General features: G+C 42.1%; 1 long non-coding RNA gene across 2 annotated transcripts; it reads right to left on the bottom strand.

Moving 5' to 3' along the window:
• Positions 1-267: 267 nt before the first annotated feature.
• Positions 268-5459, bottom strand: LOC117858162 (uncharacterized). Of its 2 annotated transcripts, none has more exons than XR_011898331.1 (2): positions 4646-5459; positions 268-4187 (listed from the first exon to the last, which is right to left on the bottom strand). It is a non-coding gene; the product is annotated as an uncharacterized lncRNA (long non-coding RNA). The 2 variants fall into 2 exon arrangements; XR_004640920.2 differs by having other exon boundaries at positions 268-3446.
• Between the last annotated feature and the right edge of the window lie 3234 nt (positions 5460-8693).

Below are 8693 nucleotides of genomic sequence, written 5' to 3'. Positions count from 1 at the left end.
CTATCCGGGGCATGTAGAAATTCGGATTGATGTGATATTGCTAGAACCGATAGAAATGCTAACTAATTGATTGCTTGAACTGAATCCATGACTTGCTCAATCCAAAGGCATGGACTGCCTTGGAATCGACTGCACTGTTGAGTATAACACTCGATAACTTAACAAGCTAATCGTTGTTGATGCTAAGTGTGATATTTTTGCTACTTTACATCTTTGTGTTTAGTGACTTGTGTGTTGCATTCAGTGTGTTAGTGTTCACTTTTGGAGTAGCTCATAATGTCAGTGAGATGGTCGTCCTGCGTTCAAACTTTAGAGTAGTTTATGCACAATGCATTGGTGTTACTAGTTTATTCACAATACATGATGCATTGAACTCCCATATATTTTGCAAGCCACACCTCTTCAATTCCCCAGTTCAATTTTGAAATGAGTTGATGAACAGAGGCGTAGTAGAGTTGCAGTACTGCTAATAGATGTATTGTCGTGCCTTTCTTTTTTCATGGGAATCTCTGTCTTTTTCTTGAAATTTTGCAATGGATCGCAGAGTTGCAGTAGCTGCTAATAGATGCATTGGTCGTCGAGGACTACAGGCCGCGACATTTGCAGTAGCTAGGCGCGGTACTTTTGCCACTGGCAGATCTCACTCTCAGCACCAGGTCTGCGCCCTGATCCTAACCTTAACCTTGCTCGTTGTCGTCTCCAACGCATCAATCAACCAATCTAAAATCAGGATAGAATCAAGGGGATGAGCTTCTCCCACAACATCAATCAACGAATAGTGTTGATTTGTTAGTTAATTTTTAGTAATGTTGAATTGTTGACTAATTTGGTGGACTGGTAGGGAAATTAGTGTATTTTGCTGAATTATTGGTGATATTTTGACATCTTGATGTATTGGCAGTGATATTTAGTGTATCTCCCTCAATTACTAGTGGCAATTAGTGTACTTGCCTCCTTTAATTTTGGATCTTCACCTTATATATGTATGTTTAATACTAAATTTATTCTGTGTATTTTATCAAAGTTGGACATGTTCACTCCATATCATTTCTAAACAAGTAGTTGATATGACTTTATTTTCACTTAGTAAACAAGTAGTTGATAATTCCTTAAGTAAACTTTTGTAGAATGGTTGTTGCTATTTTATGTAGTCTTGCCCATGCCACTACGTTGAATTTTTTTTGTCAAAAGTTTTGAGTAACTTATTCATTCCTTAACTATGTATAAGGCATGACTGTTGCTGTGAACTTTTTATTCCTTAAACTTTTATGTTTTTATCTGTATGTTATTGTCAAAAGTTCTGAGTAGGCCTAACACACTCACTAGTATATTATGTCAAATCAATATTTCTTAACATTTTTTAACAGCCTTCAACTCTTTTCTTAAAGTTATGATGAATCCCTAAATTTATTTAGGTTTCCTAACATTTTCATAAATATCCCAATATTTTTTAAACTATTTTTCTCACCAACATTTTATTGATCTTAACTTGTTTAACCAACATATATTTCTCTATATTTTTAGTTTCAACATCTCTAGTTGACTAACATTTTATATCCAGTTTTAACATTTCCAATGAATAAGCTCAATATATGTATGAATATAATTCAACATTTTTTATGTTTACAGTCTCATTAGTTTCAATGAAATGGTTCAATATTTATAGTATTTTAACACAACATTTTATATTTAAGATTCAACATTACCAGTGGTTTGTTTCAACATTTATACTCCTTGAACCCAACATTATATATTTGATTTTAACATTTTTGTCCAACATCTTTATTAGTGAACCTCAACATTTTACATTTTCAATTACATCATTTTTAGTGGGTTTAACATTTTAGTATTACAACACAATATTTTATATTTTACTTTCAACATTTCCGATGGTTTGGCTCAACATCTTTACTAATGGAGCTCAACATCTATTCAATATTTCTCAATATTTTTGACAGTCTTCAACTCTTTCTTAAAGTTATAATGAATTCCTAAATATATTTAAGTTTCCTATTTCCATAAATGACCCAATATTTTTGTCTAAACTATTTTTCTCACCAACATTTATTGATCTTAACTTGTTGAACCAACATATATTTCTCTATATTTTCAGTTTTAACATCTCTAGTTGACTAACATTTTATATTCATTTTTACTAATGAATAAGCTCAACATATGTACGAATATAATTAAATATTTTTTATATTTACAGTCTCATTATTTTCAATGACATGGTTCAACATTTATAGTGTTTCAACGCAACATTTTATATTTAAGATTCAACATCACCAGTGGTTTGTTTTAACATTTATACTCCTTGAACCCAACATTACATATTCGATTTCAACATTTTTATCCAACATCTTTATTAGTGAACCTCAACATTTTACATTTTTAGTATTGTGACACAACATTTTATATTTTAGTTTCAACATTTCTTATGGTTTGACAACATCTTTACTGATGGAGCTCAATATCTATTTAATATTTCTCAACATTTTTTGATAGTCTTCAACTCTTTCTTAAAGTTACGATGAATCCCTAAATTTATTTAGGTTTTCTAACACTTCCAGAAATGACCCAACATTTTTTTCTAAACTATTTTTAATTGCATGTTCACCTTTTATGATGAATGTTTCCAACATTCTAGTTTCCAAAAAGTTACCACTACATACGAAGGTCCAACAATTTCACAGAAATAGGTTCAACTGTTCTGAATTCAACCTTATATTGTTCAACAATTTTTCATCATTAGGTTCATCAGTTTTAGAAATTTAACATTTACTGTTCAACAATTATCTTGTCAAAGTCATTATGATATTCAACATTTCTAACAGTTTCTTTTCTACATCCCAACATTTTCTAAAACTTACTACATGTTCACCGATTATGATGAATGTTTCCAAAAAACTTACTACATGTTCACCGATTATGATGAATGTTTCCAACATTTCTAGCTTCCAACATTTTTTAGTTACCACTACATATGAGGATCCAATAATTTTATAGAAATAGGTTCAACCGTTCTGCATTCAACCTATTTTTCAACATTTTTTCACCATCAGGTCTTATCATTCAACAATTATCTTATCAAAATTATTATGATATTCAATATTTCTAACAGTTCCTTTTCCACATCCCAACATTTCTATAACTTACTACAATTCTATATTTATTATTAACAGGTGCTCCAGTTCTTCATGAGAAGATGATTCATTTATGGTTGATGTTGTTTAGTTAAGGATCAAATAGACCTGGAGTTTACTTTGTTAATTTTTACTGATTTGTGTTTTTTTCTCAAATTTTTGTAATAATAAATTCCTTCTCACTTGTGTTTTTTTAGTATATCTTGTCGATCACATGTAAAAATTATATATTAGTATATTAAATTTCAAACTTTAATTTGCAAGTGCCCACCTGTTAGTATCCCACTTTAAACCACGTGCCTAGCAAAAAAGTCAGAAAAAAATTGCAACAGTCAGATAAGAAATGGTGTCATGTGGGAAAAAAATGCAATAAAAAAAGTCAAAGGCGCGCTCAAATGTAATAGCGCACTGAATTTAAATCAAAGGGACACGGCGCTGCTATATGTCCTGGAACGCAACGGAACCGCGAAGCTGAATCTTGCTGGATTTTATAGTTCAATCGTTTAACCATCTTTCGGTAGACGTATAGGAGCCCCAAGCCCACCCCACCGCCTGCAGCCGTGTATGAAACAATTAAGCTCGTGGCGTCCATTCTTGGTAGCCTGTGTACGCCAAGAAGTGCAAGGCATTACCGCATTAGGCATGGCTGCAAACTTGACTTTCCAGTGAAAATCAGTTACCCTGGCGAGTTTGAGCGAACAGCAATCCGTGACTCCTTTGTACCCTATTTTTTTTGTGTGCGTATGTCAGTATGTGATCCGCGTGTGCTATCTCTAAAGTCTCCGCGCTTCGTGCAACACTGCCACAATGCCTTGCACTCGCACATGATTCGTTTCTTGGAACACATGGCGCTGACGGTTAATTGAAGGGCCAACGCCCTCAGAATCTCAGATACGATCGAGTCAGCGTTCACCTGGCAGCCTAAACTAAAAACTACCACCTGCTACCCGGTCACTGTCAGCCTCAGCATCCAGCCTTCTTCTCCAGAGAAAAAAATAAGCAAGCCCGCGTGTTCCACGAGAGGCCTCACTCCCCTGACTCCTGCAAGCAGGTTAACAAAGACCCCTCGATAAAAATATCGCTAATTAAATCCTAAGCTTCTGAATCATGCCGGATTATTTTTTCCTTTGTCAACAATAAAGAGAAAATGATGTTCCCTTTGGGGGAATCTTAATTAATTATACATTGGTCATTCGGGTTTTGAAAAAGAAATACGTGTATTGATCCTTGGTTGCGACGAGGCAGTTTGTTCCGTTTTAAACGCCAACCCAATGAATGATGCATTTGCAGCATTTGCTACCCGTTTTTAGTTTTGTCACAGGAATTTCATCGACGCCGGGCTGCTAGGCGAAAAGGATGTCCCCATGCATTGCATTGGTAACGCTAACGACCAGGTAGGCGAGTCACTTGCATCGGCGACTCCTACGCTGTCCAACTAATAAACAAGCCAACAAGCAGTGGATTCGCGTTGGCGCATCGGACGTCCAAAGCTCACGTACCTGTTGTGCAATCACCCTCAAACTTGTGCCCGTCCGTCGGCCCCTCCCTCGCTGCTGGGTTCGTCGGCTAGCTCGTGGGTCGCCTCGCCAGTCGCCACTTCGCCGCGCACTGCCAAAGTGTGCGTGACAAGAAAAGCTTTCTCCAATCAGAGCTTGCTATGAGATGATCCGTCCTCGGCGGGACCGGAGGAGAGGCACACACGATCGACGCCATTTTTCGAGCAACTGGGAGTAGCTTACGAAAGTAATATGGGAAAGTGCAGAACCCCGTTAGGGGCCGCACCTCTGTTATATAGGTGGACATTGGTTCTGGACATCAAGGTTTGAAATGCCTAACCTGCCCATACTCTTTGTGCATATAGAATATACCATTTGGCCGGTCTATATTGTTTTTAGGCTCTTAAATTTGGCAATGGGTGAACTTCCAAAATGCACATCCACATCTCTAAATTTGCAAATTGACTCACGCGAGGTCCAAATCACCGGTACCCGCATTAAACCGCTTGCGTGGCATGCCGACCGTGCCTTGACGTGGACTGACATGTGGGTCCCACATGTCAGATCCACCATCTACTCCCCGTCCCCTCTCTACTTACTGTTCTTCCTCACTCCTCTCTCTCTCTACCCCGGCGAGCATTGAGCTGCTCCGGTGGGGACTCGTGGGGCAGTGGTGGGCCGGCGGCGCATCTCCGTCGGGGGCCTGTGGGGCAGCACATCTTCGGCGGCCGTCCTTGGCTCGCGTGCATCGTGCGCCGCCCCTCCACCACCGCCGCACCTCCGTCGCCGGGGTCGGGGGAGCGCCGCTGTGCCTCGACCGAGGGGACAATGGCGCCTGGACGCGGGCGGACCTGCGAGCCGTCGCCGTCCGCGCCAAGACGCATGTGGCCCTGGAGCTCAGGCGCCGCCCCACCCCGCAGCTCGGGGCCCACCGCGCTGCCGCCCTCTTCCCGCCAAGAGGAGCAGCTCGAGGCATGGCCCGTCGTCCGCTCCCGTAGGCAGCCGCCATCTGCTCAGGCTCGCCACCCCGTCCGCCGTCCGCCCGGCAAGGTCGTGGTAGGCTGGTAGCCAGGCTCGTGCGTCCCCGTTCGCCGCCGCCGAGGGCCCAGCTCGAGCACCGACGTCCGCCGCCGTGCCGAGCCCCAGTTCGAGCGCCGCATCTACCGCCGATGAAGGCCCGAGGTCGAGCGCCGCCGCATCCAAGAGAGGAGAGGGAGAGAGGTGGGCTTCACATGTGGGTCCCACATGTCAAGTCCACGTTAATGCGCAATCAATGTGCCACGCAGGCAGTTTAATTCGGGGACATCACGTGTGTTGGGAAGTTCATTGTGCATTTTAGAGGTTTGTGGATGTAGATGGCATAGGTGGCATAGCGTGCTAAGTTTATGGATCAGTCGAGCATTTTATTTATTTTTTTATTCATCATTTTGCTAAAAGAATCTGAGCCTATAATAGTCCAGTCTTTTCAGAACACATTTAGGTATTTTGAAAAAAAAGACATCATGAATATTGGTAAACTAGAGAGCATGAAATTAATTAGGACAAGTCTTACTGACATTAGTTTACTCTTCTAGCTGCTAAATTTTTTTCTGAAACCTTTCCTGTACCACTTCCTATTTTATTATTAGAAATTCTACAGTGGCTCTCATAGGAATTCCTAAATAGATCAAAAGAAGGGATCCTTCCGAGCATCCAAACAACTGCACAAAATCCCCAGCTTTTTCCTTTGCCTCCCTAAAACAGGATAATTTACTCTCATGAAAATTAATTTTGAGATCAAAAATTTTCTCAAAAGCACATAGTACTACTTTCAAACATCTTGCCTCCACTAAATTATTTTCTATGAAGAGGATAGTGCCATCTGCGTATTGGAGAATGGGTAGCCCTCCATCTACTAGGTGAGGCACTAGTCCTCTAAAATTTCCATTTTCCTTAGCTCTTAAGATCAAAATAGCAAGCATATCCGCTATAGAAGATTGAAAAGCACCAGCAATAATAGGTTCCCTTGCCTCAAACCCTTCTTGTTTGGAAAAGACGATCCAAATCATTGTTTACGAACCCCCACGTTCCTACCCCTAAACAATCCTTTTTACCCAACTATACTAGATATGAGAAAAACCCTTCATTCTTAAAGTCAGTTGAAGAAACGACCAATTGACTTTATTATATTCTTTCTCAAAATCTAGTTTGAGAACAACCCCGCTCATTTTTTTTCTCTGTACCTCATGTAATGTCTCGTGTAGGATGACTACTTCTTCCATAATATATCTTTCTAGCATAAAAACAGTCTGTGATGGTTTAATCATGTTGCTTGCGACCTTGGAAAGTCTATTTGCCATTACTTTTATAAAAATTTTGAAACTGACATTGAACATACAAATTGGTCGATATTGTTCTATCTTCTTGACCTCCTTTTGTTTTGGGATCAACGTTATGATCCCAAAATTCAGACTAAAAAGAGGTAGGTTACCATCATGAAAGTTCCTAAACATGACCATAAGGTTATCTTTTATTAGACTCCAGAAAGCTTGATAAAACTCCACAAGAAAGCTATCGGGTTATGCTTCATTTGGAATATGACATTTCCTACCTTCTTTTCCGTGAAACTCTCAGTTAAAATCTCATTCACAAAACTTGAGACTTGCGGTAGATCATCCTTCATGGGTTCAACCATGAAGAGATTAATTTTCTCTAGAGGTCCGAATAGACCCTTATAGTTGTTCGTGATATACTCACTCTATCCTAAATTACCATAGGAAAAGTGATGTATCTAGAAAAGCCAAAACGAATAGTAATTTGGGATGGAGGGAGTATCTCTTAAGGTTTTCATCTCCCTTGATCACCCTCTTGTTCAAGTCTGAAAATCCCAAACTCCTTCGTTTATCATTTGCCACTAACTGGAAATATTTGGTATCGTTGTCCCCTTTAAAAGGTCAGTGGTTTTAGTTTTTTTGGACCATTTCAACTCCTCTCTGAGGAGGTGAGCAAGTCTATCCTCGATGATTTGCTTCAAGTCGATCTCCTGCTGCTCATCAGCCTTCCAAACTAGTTCTTGCTTTTCTCTTTTTATACCCACCCTTCATATTTTATCGCCCAACCCCTCAAGAATGCGAAAACATTCCACATGCATGGATGGAACCTGATCACGAGTTCGTGGTTGCAAGTACGACGACCACCGGGAGGGAGACTACACACCAGCACACTACAAGTGGCCCGTGCAAATACTCGTGCCGCTCTCAGGAGTGACCAACCAGGCAACCACCACGCCGCGCCATCTTCTTATCCACGGTATGCGAATGCGTCGCCGCCGCGATCGGCCCGGCCGGCGAGCCTGTGGCTGGCGGCCGGCCGGCCACAGCTGCCGCTGCTTTTTGTTAACGCCTTTGCTCGTGGAGTCGTGGGGCAAGCAGCCTTTGCCGGCCTGGGCACCCACCGGGAGCGTGCAGGTGGAGGTCGCGATCTAGCGGCCGGGCAGCGTCATGAATGCATGATTGGGTGGCTGCATGCCGCCAGCGCCACGAGCCACGCCCACGGGGGACGCGTCAGCTTCACGTTCGCGTCCGTAGCGGGGGCTAGCGGCTCAGCGCCGGCCACCGCAGGCGCCGAATTCGTGTGGCTCCGGTGAAGGTCGGGCCGCTGGGCCGGTACGAGTAGGAGTGGAGGAATTCTCGTGCATCGTCGTCACGTAGAGTACAATGTACGCTGCTTATTAATCATCATGACGGTGACACGTGTGGTTTAGCGGGGGTACTCAGCTCAGCTCCTGATTAGCCACGACCGGTGTGTCAGGGTTGGCGGCATGTTGCGGAACCTTGAGCAGCAGCAAAGCTACTAGTAGGCGACAGAGAAGCGTGGGGGCATGTAATGTAGCTACAGCGGTCAGATTGTCCGGTGACAGCGACCTCCGGCGTCTGTTTCTCGGACAGGGGTAGGTTCGTGGCCGTCACGGAAGTGGCCGGATTTCGCATGGCATCGTGTCTGCTAGTGATGATGGAGCCAAACACTCGTGGTCACTCGTCGTACTTGCTCGGCGCTCCGCGGCGCGATGAAT

Source organism: Setaria viridis, chromosome 5 (genome assembly GCF_005286985.2).
Source record: "Setaria viridis chromosome 5, Setaria_viridis_v4.0, whole genome shotgun sequence".
Lineage (NCBI taxonomy): Eukaryota > Viridiplantae > Streptophyta > Magnoliopsida > Poales > Poaceae > Setaria > Setaria viridis.
Note: the sequence above shows the minus strand (reverse complement) of the source record. Positions and strands in the feature narration are given on the sequence as shown.